Genomic DNA, 15,097 nt, shown 5'->3' with positions numbered 1-15,097 from the left:
CAGAAACAATTGGAGTTACAACTTTTCTGGGAATGGTACAGTAGTCATTTATACAGATCTGCATCTTAAAAGCAGCTCAACCAGCTTGAGAAGTTACTAGCTGTGCCAGACAGAAGAATTTCCATGACTGCTACTCTGACAGCTGAAAGAAAACCATTCACCAAAAAGCTCAGAGAATGAGCACTGGCTATACTACAAGCTACAAATGGGAATTTGTTACCAATGTGACAACAGTCTAATTTTAATCCTTTGCCAAAATACCACTGGTTTGCAAGAATTGGCTCTTGCTTTAGGGAGTCAATATCCAGGGGTGGGATCAGACAACCTATATCCAGGGGTGGGATCAGACAACCTAGCCTCCATAAATCAGTAAACCAAGTTAGCTACTGGTCTGCAAGAATTGGCTCTTGCTTTAGGGAGTCAATATCCAGGGGTGGGATCAGACAACCTAGCAGCCATAAATCAATAAACCATGTTAGCTGCAGATGTGTGGTTGGTGTTCAGATAAGTGCAAGACACAGACGAATGTCCCAGTACTGAGTCCAGTTACCTTCCTTCCAGTGGTATCACCTGCCATCTTGACCATGTGTGTTCTAGCCATCAATGGGTGTGTTTTTACCTTAACTTGCAAAGTTGAGCATTTAGGTCTCTTGGCTTATTAAACAATACCAAAACAGAATTGGGGATGGACTCAAATACCTTGGCCAGATCCAGATGAAGTGCACAGTAAGTGATCACCAACCACAGCCCTAAACACCCTTTCAAAGAAGTTAACCAATAAGGATTATTCACTTATTTAAATTTGTTTACAGGGAAAGTCTGCTGGGCCTAGGTAAGCCCATTTTCAGTGGAGGCACAGGGAGAAAAGCTCCACATAAAATCCACATTACAGAAATACAAATATCAAAAATATGTACTAGTTACAGTTTTTTAGCAATTCCACTGCAGTTTTATGGTAGTCTATCAATGACATTAACATGTACTTTTGGTCATAGATGCCACAGACATTATGGGTTCGGAGGCAGAAAAAACAGTAACAGCGTATATAATTATTTACATGCATTTAAATTGTGTAGGACGTGTATTGACTACTCTTACAGTATAGAGAAGTTCAATGGAAAGTTGAAACCAAAACTGTTCCACAAAGTTTGTGCAGGCTGCAGTGGGACAGAAATGCTGAATAGGCAGTTTTACAGAAGTTTGTCAATGTTTTTGGACACTGCACCAAAACGGAAGGTAAACACAAAAATATGTCACACTATAGTATAACTTCATTAAGGATTACTTAAGGCAGTTACTAAGCTGCTCCTGTGGTGCTTTATAGAATATAAATCATTTCTACTCAACTCCAGTATTTAAAGGGTTATTTCTCACAAAAATGGTGTGGTACCCAGTACTCGCTGCAGCAAAGCCCCCCCCCCCCCCTGTTGTAACCTTACCTGCACACTAGTTGCAGAATTGACAGGTACCGTTGAAGCTTTAAACTCTCAACTCTGGTTACATGAAGTATCAGGCAGCAAATTTAGTTTTAATTTCACCTTTAAGCCACAAGGTACTATATGAACATTAAACATACTTGCCAAGACAGAGGACACTTGATGCCTTTGGCCAGCTTACTTCCCACCCAGAACTCATCACTGCACAGCAATCAAATGGGCTAGGTGTCAGCAACTTTCTTAAATTCTTGAACTAAGAAGCTCACAAAATTCCTACATATGATCTAAACGCAACTCAAAACCGACATGGTCAGTTCCACATTCCTACCAAGTAGCCAGACAGTGGAACTCCCCCCCCCCCCACTTCTTCATACACCAATTCAAAACCCAGAACACCCATCCTTGTCAACCATTACTGCCTCTGCTCACCTCCCGCCAAGCCAATTCTTCTACCTGACCTCTAACCTATTTTCCCTACACTATTCAGTAACAACTATCCACTACTCGCACTATTTCCTGCCCATTTCAATATTTAATATATTTGTTGACCGGATCAGACCATCCGGGCTTGCACCCTTTTTCAGCAGCAGCCCAGGGAGAAAAGCTATGACAAATGAAAATTATGTAGATAAATGAATAATCAAGAATTTATATTAACAAAAGATGCACACTACTGTTTTGAGAAAAAAGTATTAGTACAAAAAAAATCTTTTTAACAGGAGTGGAACACTGTTAAAGAACTCTAAGTAGGGCTGAAAACATTCAGAGTGAGTATACAGATGGCTAGTAAAAACAAGGAGAGACGAGAGAGGAGATACATCTAGGATCATGTACAACTACGATGCTGTGAGATAACGGAGACAAAGTAGTAAGAGTACTAAAATGTATAGGGACAATATTAACCCAACTGAACTTCACTTAAGTTCTGCATTTCTCTCAGCAACTTTCTTCCTGTAATCTTAGGAAACTGTGCCATAAAACCCAAGTTAAAGTTGACTATAACAATAACATGCACAAGCCAATAACCAAGCAAAAACGATAGACAAGAAGCCATTAAGCGCTAGGGCCAAAATCAGAGCAGCGTACATTTTTTGATCAAGTATTTGGGAGGTGCCGGCAGCACAGACGGATTTTATATACACCCCCCCCCCAAGATGTTTTAAACTACCCGACTTAACAAGGTTTGTATATCTTCAGTAATTTACGGGCCACAACTGCAGTTACATAATCTACTAATCACAACTACACTATATAGCAAACAGAAATGAAACTATTTTCTGTCCTCTCTCCAAACCTGGGCAACCTCAAGTGTTGCTAAAGTAAAGGGGTGGGGTAAGATGTGTTTGAGAAATGCAGGGACAGCTCACCCCCTAGCAAAAAAAGAGGTTAAATAAACTCACTTCAATTATGTAGGGTGTTAATTATACTCTTTACTGATGGATGAAAGTCAGACTGCAAAACCAATTTTCAGAGATCCAAGGAGAAGAGTTCCAAGAGATGTATTTAAGATGTGCACGAGAACAAGTTTAGACTGACACTTTGAATTTAATGTTGTGTATACTATCAAAATATTTAGAATCCAGTTCTGGGCAATAAATGCAACAAGCAAAATACAGTCAGGTAAAGAGGATTACAAAACAAATGTTAGAAATAAAATCATAACAGAAGTATTAGCCAGTAGTAAAGCTAAAAGGTGAGCTAGGCCTTGTAGAACTGAAATGGCAAAGACTGTGAAGCAAGAAAAGCAGTGTACATATGAACCTAGAACCTGGCTACGTCAGTAACGTAAATTTGTAAAAACCTGATAAAGTGGGAAGATTATAACGAAATGGAAAATGGAGATCAAGACAAGAAGACAATGAGTACTGGTGGAAGGTGTGCTACGCCGGTGAACCAGTACACTGCAACATCCCCATACCTTCCACTTATTCAAAAATTATACTGTAGCCGTCCGCGACCCTCTACCTCATTTTCTGCACACGGGATCGAGGTATAATTGAACAATTACAATCGGGAAGCCAACGTCTGACAATTCCAACCCCCCTATGCTGAGCACGTACAATAATTATTTCCGCGTGGGGTTGACAAGACGTTTACTAAAATACTCCAGATGTTCCATCATATACGGGAACGTCCACTCCAAGTCTCAGAAACATCTTTGGGGTTAGTTGGCGTCCTAAAAAGCACAACTATTAAGCATTAACAGAAGCATACATTTTGCTACACGGAAAATGTTAGCGTAAGCAACCAGCAACACGAAGGACATGTTTACATTTTGAATGACTAACCTTCCGTTAACAGGGGAGCCAAATAAAGCTACCGAGTCCCAATACACAAATTGCTCAAGAAAGGCGGCGTGTCCTTGCACACACCAACAGCTGTAAACTATATTACGTACAACACAAACTACCGCAGAACAAATACTTTACATTCAATACAACGTATTTTTTACCATTCCGGTATACTTATACTGCATTAAACTCATTTTCATCATAATCTACTTAACATTCTACGCACAATACATGAATATATACTATACTACATCATCCTGAAGACTCAAATGCAGTGATTATAACTCAATTCACGAAAACAAACTCACCTAAACCACTTTCTATCCCCTTGACCATCGCTAGAACTAAACTTACAGCGTTCTACCCACCATTCGCCAAATTTGTAACCAAGCCAACTGCAATCACGTGGCGTATAGGCTGAGCCACACCCTCGCTTACACCATTTTGTTGTGGCGCACCTACAAAATATAAATATACACAAATTTATATGGGTGTGTATATATATATATATATATATATATATATATATATATATATATATATATATATATATATATATATATATATATATACACACACATACACACCAATATTTTTTAAGACCTCAACCATTTTCTTAAGCTACGAGAAGTACACATTTTCTTTACTCAAAGTCTGAAACATTTTCAAACGCTAAATGTTGCTTATTTCGACTGCTACATAGCGTTAACAAAACTTCACAACGGAAAACACCAGCAGCAAACATAGCTACTAACATAAAAAAACGGAAAATTTCGTTACACTGTTATGCACAGTTCCCTTTCCCTATTCATAAAGGATCAACTATATTTCAAAATACTAACAAGAACATATACTTTTCCACAATTAACATGTAAATAATAAAACTAAACCCACAGCTTTAGCTACACATAAATATAAAACACTTTTCTCCCTTCTTTCCGAATTCTGCTCCATCAAAACAGTAAAGCCACCGTCAGCAACCTTTATATACAACAGGGAGCTTGCGCAGTATGACGACAGGTTACACAACCATTTGTTGGCCTTAGATCAAAACACTTTGCGAAGAGTAGAAATACTTTTTAACAGTTACATTTTGACACATTTTAATTTTACATCAATTAACTTATTTCACGAAGATGAGACTTATTAACTTAATTACACTACTGCAATACTACAGCTTCCACATCAAATTGCCTTTGTCGTTCTGTTCACCTCGCTTAATTTAAAAAACATTATCAGAGAATTTACCAAATGGGACCATAATAAGTATAAACCACATAAAAATAAATGTACTTTTAAAGACAAAGTATCTATCAACATTTAAAAGAATATTTTGGAATCTATACCTACTTTTTCGACTAAAACACTACCCCCTTTCCTAAAAAGAGTTGAGTTCCTTCCTGAAAATGGCGGTGTACGCCCACAGCGAATTTTTTCCCTGTTTGCCCCTGTGGGCTAGTCCTGTGAACCCCGCGGAGCGACCGCCATTTTCCAAAGAGAGGCAGTGACAACTAGAACGTAGAGACTGTGAGGGAGGTTTGTGTACATACAAAGTATTCGAGGTAGTCGCGGAGAGTTGGTCCTTTTAATGCTGTGAACTGCCAAGTGGCAAGTCTTTGAATTGCCCTAGGAGATTCGAGTTGTTGTCTTGTTTCCATTTTCAACAGCAGTTGAATGCTTGGATTGTCTGTATACGTTATTGGAAAGATAGAATAAAATCCGCAGTGGAGGTGTTGCATTGTTTTGATTTCTTAAGACAGCAGTTTAACGGAGTTCTTCGCTTTTACAAGCGATTCTGGTAAGACTTTGGTATACTTAGTTGGTTAAGAATTGTAGGTTTGTGAATTGCTAATATCCTTGTAGGTTCATAATTTTATTTATATATGCAGAGAGAGAAAGTTTTGGAAGACATGATGAAACAAACATCTTTTATGTTTATCAGCGTTATTTCCGTTTCCATGTATTGCTTTCAGCTTAGTTTGTTTTGACTTTTGTGCCGCTAATAGATGACCGTAAAATGCAGGATGGCGAGTTATAATTTGCTTTAAGATTTATTATATATATAATAATGCCTTAATTGAGCGTTCAGTCTTTTTTTTCCCTTGAACTTGAAAATGTCAAGACAAAACTGTATGGTTGCATACTTTGTCTTTCCTTGAGCTGTAGAGAAACAGTTATACAGGTGAGGTTGTGCACCTAACAGTCTTCTGTTGTCACTTGTCAGTCGCAGACTTGTAAGTTAAAACTTTAATAAAGTAATTGAAATCTTATCCAGTTTTATTTTATTTGAAAAATGAAGTATGGTCTGTTGTATACTACTTTTGCTTATTACGCTTGTAATTTCTGCTTGAACATAACCGTGTTTCCACATTTGCTTATTGATTCATTTGACAGGGTTAATTGCTTTCAATTTGGAGGCAGTCCAGGCAAACACATTTTCTCCATCCAGTTTAAAGTGTTTATATGGAGGAAGTAAATAAATGTAGTGGACATCGAGATGCACCCCAGTGCTGTCAGATGACACTATGATAGGAATTAAGGAACAACTTCGTTGTGCTTGTAAATGGTGTATGTGGAGTATCTTTACCTGTTTGATTTTACATAAAAAAGGGAGATGCGATTTTGTCAGTTATGTTTCATTAACATGATTTAAATATGCAATTTTATGATAGTTGAATCGCTCGATGTTGTCAGTCATTGTTGCCCGTGTTTTATTTGTGTCTGCGAGTGTACGGTTCACGGCATTTGGTAAACGTGTGTCTGGTTTGCCAAGTACTGTTGTTGTAGTTTTATATAAATATTCTCTTTTGTCTTAATAGGCTACTATAAAAATGGCGGCCTTAGGCTGATGTTGTGGTAATCTAATCAGCTTGGGTCCTCCACACCCCTTTTACACTGCGTTTGTGGTTTACTCTTACTGCAGTGTATGATATTTAGGAAGAGAGGTGCCGGCTTCTTGCTTGTATTGTGAAGTATTGAATTCAAATGATTGATGGAAACTGTTGTATCAACATGCTTGTAGGTCTTCAGAGTCACTTGGTATACTAATGCAATTTGGTACTCTCCGTGGGTTTTTCCCTTTTTCTTGTAAGCAGGAAAAATGTATGAGTCTCTGAGTTGGCAAACAGTGTGGTAGTTATCGTAATATTGTTTATCGAAAATGTGTGCCTGACATAGTATTTATAGGGGGCTCGCATGTTGAATTGTTTGTTTTAAACCTATCAGTTTCAGTACCATCATGTACATGTTGATGTAGTACTACTTATGGTGAGAGTGTGTATGAGAGCTGTACGCTTTTTAGCAGTAGTTGTTACGTTCAGGTTTAACTTGTTTATCGTTTGTAATCTGTTTAGATGTGGCACGGTGGTTTAGCTGGTAGCGTTGTCGCCTCTCAGTAAGATGGTCTTGAGTTCGATTCTCGGCTAGGTTGGCTCTGCGGAGTCTGCATGCCCTCTGTGTTTGTGTTGGTCCCTTCTGGGTGATCAGATTCCTCCGCAGTAGGTGGCTGTAGTAGTGCTATCACCCGGTGGTGTAAATCTTGGCTCTAGAATGGCAATAACTGCTGAAGTAACACTCCGACCACATGGGTTGTAGTTATTGACTGCTTGTGTAGTATGTAATTACTTGGTATTAGAATTCTGATGATATTCGATTTTAAGTTTAGTACATAGTCAGTGTTATGGTGTAGTTTATGGGTGTATGGCTACATGTCCAGATTTTTATCTTTTTAATGTTTATGTAGATTGTTACTTTACTGTTGAAAATCTGTTTAAAATTCTACTCCCTGACTTATGTTCACCTAATCAGTTAGCCAATGTAAAGCAAATAAATGAATTTAATGTCCATCAAGTCTTTGTTGTTTTGTGATAGTTTTTATTTCTTATTGGGGTGCTTCATATTTATTTTATTCATTGTGTTTTAATGGCAGGTGTGGTTTGTAGAGGATGCAGACATGAATGTCGTAATGGAAACCTGTTGTAGTTGTTGGTCTTCATTGCAACCATATAAAGTAACCATTTGACCCCACCCCCCCATAACCTTTTTATTGTCTGAATATTTGTGTATTTTATGAGCTTAACACCTTGGTAATGGATAAGGCATGGTTGACTGTATTGTCCTTGTTTTGTATGATGTAAAGTTTTAATTTTATTGTGCAGCAAAGTATTTAAATGACTATTTGTAAATACAACCAAGTTATGGTAGTATAGAAATAGTAAGGGGTAATGGTATGCATACAGAAAAATGGTATGGTGTATTTGTGGGACAAGTTAACTGAAGATTAGCAATCAGTCCACCGCCTGTCCAGTTGTGCCATAGCAGCTTAGTTCTGTGTAATATGCATAGTTTTATATATTGGTGATCTTTATAGTCATTGAATCCGCAAATGACTTGGCCAACCTGCAGAAAGGTTTGTCTCTAATAAATAACTGGTGTCAAAATCATGGAGTGAAACTAAAATTTGCTAGAAAAATGCATTATTGTATCCTTGGGGGATTTTATCTACCCCAGTGAACTACCAAATTGATAATGTACAACTGGGTTGAGCCAATTGTTGGAGATTTGAGAACTTAGGTTTATAGTGACCTTCTGTATCACACAGTTTATAGGTTCATGGATGAGTACTAGGCTAAATGCCCTGAAGGGCCATAGGTTCATAGGTAGGTACTACACTATCTGCCCAAGGGGCCTAAGTAAGCCTAGCCAACAAGATTCCCTGGCTTATGCCACCCAAGAAAGTTAATTTCCTGTGCCCCTGTCGAGCAGAGCCACAGAAGTGATCCCGGGGTGTATTTATTTATTTTCCATCCATTCATCAAGATTTTTCTTGAAGAGTGCTAATGAGGAACTTTGCTTGACCTAGATGAGTAGCTTGTTCCAGAGTATAGGAAGTCTCTGGGAGAGGAATCTATCCCTCCAGCATGTCCTGTTTTATTGTGGCGACAAGGTTTAGGTCCCTAGAGTGTGTAGCTCAGAGGGATTGGGATTTCTTTAGGTGTGGCATGTCCAACAGCGCTGGATTTAACATAGCTTTATATGTTGGGCAGAGATCTCCTCAGAGTAGGCGATATATTACAGAGATTGGCTTCCTTGTTTTGAAAGATAGCGTCTTGGTTCTGTTTGGGATAGCACGATCCATGCACTCGTAAGTGCTTATAGAGTGCATTTGTGTATGACTCAGCAGTTGAAACTGTATTGTCCATCTGCATGGGTGTCATGAAGTTCGACACTTCTGTCTTAAGTATGAAGTTGGCTTTGGAGAAATACTTTACCGTGGTTTCCTTAATGGTGGGTGGGGGTGGGAATGTGGATATCTAGGGTGATTAGCTTATAGAGTGCATTTGTGTATGACTCAGCAGTTGTAACTGTATTGTCCATCTGCATGGGTGTCATGAAGTTCGACACTTCTGTCTTAAGAAGTATGAAGTTGGCTTTGGAGAAATATTTTACCGTGGTTTCCTTAATGGTGGGTGGGGGTGGGAATGTGGATATCTAAGGTGATTAGCTTATGGTCTGATCTGATCAGCGAGGGGTTGACTTCAGGTGTGGAACACCAGTCACTCATGTTGGTAATGACTAGGTCTAGGATATTGTTGCCTCTGGTGGTGGTGTGGATAAGTTGATCCAGGGCATTGGAATTTATGAATTCCAGAAAGCGTTGAGTGAAGGAGTTGGTACATGAGTAGTTTTCCCAGTTAATGTTGGGGTAGTTGAAATCGCCCATTGTGAGGGTGTTTGGTTGAACCCTAATATTTTCCGGTATATCAAGAAAAGAGGAGTTGGAATCTTGGGGCATGGTGGGGGATCTGTAGCAAGCTACAGTTTGGATTGCAGTTTTGCCCAGAGTTAGTTGCACTTGGATAACCTCGGATGCATTATGCTGCACACCTAGCCTGGAGGCATGGATATCCTTAATGAGTATGGACACACCTCCATGTTAAGCGTTGCCAGTAATCTGAGGTTAGACTCCACTCTCTACCTTGTGTCTATAAGGTAAAGACTTTAACCATCATAAACAAAGGGATTGTGTCTAGATCTAGAGATGCTATTGCATCTCTTCTTACTCACCCCTTTATAGGCTACTTATTGGGTATAATGCTCCCTTTGGCATGTATCTATCCAGACATGGACTAGATTAACCTGTAAAGTGGCACATTGTTCTTAACATAGAATCCTATTTGTGAATTTGGTTGTTTTTTATTTTGTTCATTGACATGCATGTGACGACTTTTTTTTTTTTCTCTCCTCTTTGCTAAACTTTTTATAGGGTTATTAATGCACTCATTTTTATATTTTGCTTCTTGTAAAGCCATTCGGAATCAAATACAAGGCAATACTTAAAGCAGTGGTGATAACCCAATCTGGCAGTTATTGCCACATTGCATTTATGTATGCATGTTTGACTTGTTAAAACTGACTGGTGTCGTTCACAGATGAGTAATTTCAGCCACAGCTTGCAAAGTACAGTAAAAGTAAGGATATATAGGGAATTGGTTGTAAAGCAGACAAATGTGTGACAAGAAAGTAAATTTACAGTAGGGTAACCTACATGATCTTTTCCCAGCTGGGTACTCTTGCACACATTAGCTTTGCTGGCTGTTAAATTATTTTTACTCTGGTATCTGTGCAAATTTGTCATCTCATGAGTTATACAATATGTAGCTGATCCATAATATAGTCTGTGTACAAAAGTGTTCTCCATATATATTTTTGGTGCGTCCAGGGTTGAGCAAGTAAGTTGTGTGCTGCAGTAGACTTGCTCTTTGTGTTGGAGCACAGTCTTTGGACCCCGGGATAGTTTTGTAACGAAATGGAAGAAGAACCTTCTCAAACTGTTGGTTACATGGACAGCTCCCCCAGTTATTAAAGTCTGGAACATGTGTTCTAAAGAGATAATCTTGGTAATATACATCTTAATAGTTTTTTGAAACTTTTATTTTAAATGTTAATCTCAAGGCCAAATTTAGTCGTTATTAGTTTGAAGCATTTTTGAACGAGTCTGTCTCCCTTATTAAAGAATGACATACTGTTATCTGTGTAAATGTGTAATAACATATTGTAACAACAACATTTTTAGGGGTTCTGTTGTATGATGCACACTTGTCCCACAGTTGTGTAGAGACTACTACTTCTAAAGTTTTACAGTAATTGAAAATTGCTTATGTCGTTTCAAACCTTTAACGCTGATGCAAGAAACCTTCACTATCTGTGTTTTAATATTGCTGAGAACTGAATATGTGCTTTCTATTTCCTCCTCAGGACACATTCCATTTCTGTTGCAAAGTGCAGAGTTAACTGTGAACATCACAATACTTTGGTACAGAGTGCAGATTGGTTTTAATGTGTCATGAAGGTCCTTATACCTTCTAAACAGTAAAACCTACTTTAGTGAATGATTTTGTTCTCCACTTGTTAATATCTTGCAAATGTTAGAATCCTGATATGTACCCTCCGAGTCAGTCTTAACTGAAACTGCGTAGTGCCCTTCTTCCCAGAACTTACAGCAGTACACAAATTATTTTTCGGGGGGGGGGGGGTAAGGAACATTGCAACTACAGAATAAAAATGTACATGTCTTAGAGATGTAGGTTATAATTATGTGCCAGTCAAGGTTGTGGATAAAAAAAAATATTTTACATAAGTAATGTATGGTGAGATTTGTATTCACAAAGCCAAAGGAGGTAGAGTTTCAATATATATTAGACACCCACACCTCCAGGCTGGTCAAACAGTGTGACGCACAGAAGACACTCCAGGTGCAATTAACTGTTGACAAGACCCCTGTATATTGTAATGTTTTTCACTAGTCTGTATTATCTCTAATGTTTTTCACCAGTCTGTAGTATTTGTAATGATTTTGTAATCTAAATCTTTACTATAGCCTTGCTTGTTTGGAGCTTTTCTCCCCAGGACTCCATTGAAAACGGGTTCATCTTGGCACAAAGGACTATCCTGGTAAACCAACTGCAAACAAATAAATAGCTAGTTACAGACCCCCCAAGTTTGACTTAAGATGCCCACTCCACGTATCTTGACCTCTTTGAATAGGTTTATAGGTGTGTACTAGGTTAAAGGCCCTGGAGCCTTTACAAGCCTAGCCCATAGAAGTGCTCTGGCATCGTGACACCCGACATTAGTTCCAGTGCCTCTGTCGAGTAGAACCACTGGAGTGATCCCCGGGGTGAATTTTCTATTTCCCATCCACTCCTCAACATTTCTCTTGAAGATGGCCAGTGAGGTGCTCTGCTTGACATGCATGGGCAGTCTGAGTTATGAATCTGTCCCTCCAGCATGTTTTGTTGATTGTAGTGATGAGGTTGAGGTCTCTGGAGCATGTGGGTATGGAAGGATTGGGATTTCTTTAGATGTAGCATTTCTAGCAGGGCTGGGTCAGTTATGGCTTTGTAAGTCAAGCGGAGATAATCTCTTAGTAGACGATATGAGACAGAGAACAGCTGGAGTTTTTTTGAGTCTGTCTGCGTAGGACATGGGCTCCTCTTCGTGAGGTACTTTTGTGGCCTCTTCAGCTTTTGCAGGTGTCTAGTGAGGTACATGCCAAATGGGACATTATACTTGATTGGTCTAATGAGGGAAGAGTAGAGGGAGAGATGACTACCTCTTTCTTCCTGGATGCAAAACCCTTGGTAATGAGATATGCCACATAGAAGGACTTTCTGACCACCGTGGCAATGTGGTGGTCGAAGGAGAGGTTGCTGTCAACCTGTGTCCCCAGATCTCTTATAATGCCTTCAGTGGGCTCCCATCGATGTGGTAATTAGTGGGAACTGAGTTTTTTTCCGAAGGGGATGACGGCGCATTTTTTTAGCATTGAGCTTAATGCCATGGTTTCAACACCAGTTATTGGTCTCAGTGAGGCCTTTCTGTAGGATGTCTGTATCACTTGGGGGGTTAATAATGGCTCCCAGCTTGCAGTGAGCCAATTTGCAACCCACCTAATGATATATAGGGTTGATGCCTAGTTTGATGAGTTTATCAATTATTCCTGAGTGAAGGATGGTATGGTATCAAAGGCCTTGGCCAGATCCAGGTAGGCTGTCTGAACTGTCTTACCCTCCTCCACAGCTCTGGTGACCTGACTCAAAGAAGTCAACCAGGTTTTGCAGGTGTGATCTACCTTTCACAAAACCAAATTGCGTGGAGTCTAGAGATTCCCTGTATCCTTGTTAATTAGGTCCATGATGATGCACTCCGTAGCCTTGCATATCAGACTGGTCAGGCTAATGGGGCACTAATTCCCAGGGTCTGTAGTCACTCTCCCTTTATGGAGAGGGATGACTGTAGCAGTGTGCCATTCGGTAGGGAGAGAGCCTGAGGAGAGGCTATGAGTGAACAGGGCACACAGATGTGGTGCCAGTTCACTTTGTAGTTCATGTAGAATGCAGCCAGGGATATTGTCTGATCTCCTGGAAGCTATATTCTTGGCCTTGGACAATGCAGCTTTAACCTGTGCTACAGTAATGCTGGGTGCTTGGCATTCTTCTGGTATTGTTTTTGGTCCTCTGGGGTGGGGGGTGAAGTTGGCACTGAATCTGTCTGCCAGTATGTTGGCAATATCTGTTTGCTCAGTATAGGTGGAACCATTGTCCAGTAACTCAGAGCAAATTTGGGTATTGCTGTGGAGATTCTTAATATAACTATAGAAGGCTTTGCAGTTGTTTTTAGTGTCTGTCACAATTCTGCCTCCATAGCTGGCTTTAGAAGTTTTGATGAGGGATTTCAACTTTTTGTTGAGGCTAATAAGGGAGTTTTTCCAGTCTTGGGACTTGACCTTTTTCTGCAACAGTTTTTTTTTCTTTCCAGCTCTATTCAGTCTCATACCGCTTGCTCAGAGGTGACCTGTGCCTGACATATAAGGCCATGTCAAACACAGATTTGATGAATATGCTTCACCTCAAAAAATCTAGATCCCTCAGAACCACAAGGGTGGGAGACTTAAACCTTGACACGGTTATAAATAGAACGTGCTGGAGGGACAGATTCATCACCCAGAGACTCCCTGTGCTGTGGAACAAAATCCCGGTACATGTGAGGCAGAGCACCTCGCTGGCCTTGTTCAAGAGGAATCTTGACCAATGGATGGGAGATCGCAGATATACCCCAGGGATTACTTCAGTGTCACTGCTTGACAGAGGCACAGCAAAATGATAGGCATAGTTTTTATTCAAACTAAAGGGGTGGCGAAAGCCACATAACTATGGGCTAGGCTTATAAATGCCCTTGGGCAGATAGCCTAGTATGAACCTATGTTTTAGAGTTTAATGGCAGGGGACAATCAGATTGTTTTCCTTTCTTTTGGAGGAGATCATTTTGGTTCCATTTGGTATGGCTAGTTCCATGCATTTATGTACGTGTTTGTACAGTGCATTGGTGTATGATTTCAGCAGTCCTGCATCTATTTTCCAATTGGCATTTGTGCCGTGAAGTTGGCCACCTCTGTGTTTAGGAGCCCAAAGTCAGCTTTGGAGAAGTTTTTTTCATGGTGGTTACCTTGGGGGGGGGGGGGGGAGATGTGGATTTCCATGGTGATTCATTTGTGGTCTGATCTAAACAGGGAGAAATTGACTATTGGTGCAGAGCAACAGTTGCCCATGTTAGTAATAACCAGGTCAAGGATGTTGCTTTCTATAGTGGGGGTAAGAATGAGCTGGTCCAGGGCATTGGAATTGATTAATTCCAGGAAGCGTTGGGCCACTGTATTGGTACAGGAGTAGTTTTCCCAGTTGATTGAGGGGGAGTTGAAGTCACCTAGTATGAGTGTGTTGGGTCAGACCCTAATAGTTTCCAGGGTGCTTAGAATCCAAGAGTGTGAGTCTTGGGGCATGGTAGGGGGACCTGTAGCAGGCTACGACTTGAATCGCCATCTTACCCAATGTTAGTTGTACATGAAATATCTCAGATGTTAATACTAGTTTGGAAGTGTGCATATCCTTTATGAATATGGAGACACCACTGCCTTTAGAGCTTTGGTTCATGTTCTGGGGCGAAAGGTGTGGAATGAGTTACAGCCTGGTACTGCAGAGGTGCTTTCTGCTGCTTTAAACCAGGTCTGTGTTACAGCACAAATGTCGATGTTCTCCATTTTGAGGAGTGCTTCGAGCTAGTGCATCTTGAGAGTTAGACTTCTAGCTTTGAGCAGCATGACCCCCAGGTTGCATTTATTTATAGCTGTTATGGTGGTAATTTGGTCTTTGAAACACCACTTAAAAAAAGGCACTATAAGGTTGGCAAGAACCTTAGCTAGTACCTGGAAACCCAGGGGTGACAGATGCAGGCCATCTCTGGCAAAGCATCAAGGTCAGTCAATCATGCCATCCCAAGCATCCAGAAACTGCATCCCCTTAGAATGACACC

The 15,097-nt window shown here is 40.0% G+C and overlaps 1 protein-coding gene and 1 long non-coding RNA gene across 2 annotated transcripts in view; one reads left to right on the top strand and one right to left on the bottom strand.

Annotated features, from left to right (window-relative positions):
* LOC122815762 overlaps window positions 1-5,172 on the bottom strand; it is a 91,060-nt gene extending 85,888 nt beyond the window's left edge. The window contains exon 1 of the long non-coding RNA XR_006366993.1: window positions 5,078-5,172. This is a non-coding gene — a long non-coding RNA (uncharacterized LOC122815762). The remainder of the gene's footprint in view (window positions 1-5,077) is intronic.
* Window positions 5,173-5,291: 119 nt separating this feature from the next.
* Window positions 5,292-15,097, top strand: part of KMT2E (lysine methyltransferase 2E (inactive)) — a gene marked incomplete in the record, with an annotated part of 3,388,239 nt that continues 3,378,433 nt past the window's right edge. The window contains 1 exon segment of the mRNA XM_044088526.1: window positions 5,292-5,525.

This window comes from Protopterus annectens, chromosome 11.part0 (assembly GCF_019279795.1).
Source record: "Protopterus annectens isolate FY-2018-M chromosome 11.part0, PAN1.0, whole genome shotgun sequence".
Taxonomy (NCBI): domain Eukaryota; kingdom Metazoa; phylum Chordata; order Ceratodontiformes; family Protopteridae; genus Protopterus; species Protopterus annectens.
This window is presented reverse-complemented; position numbering and strand designations above follow the sequence as displayed.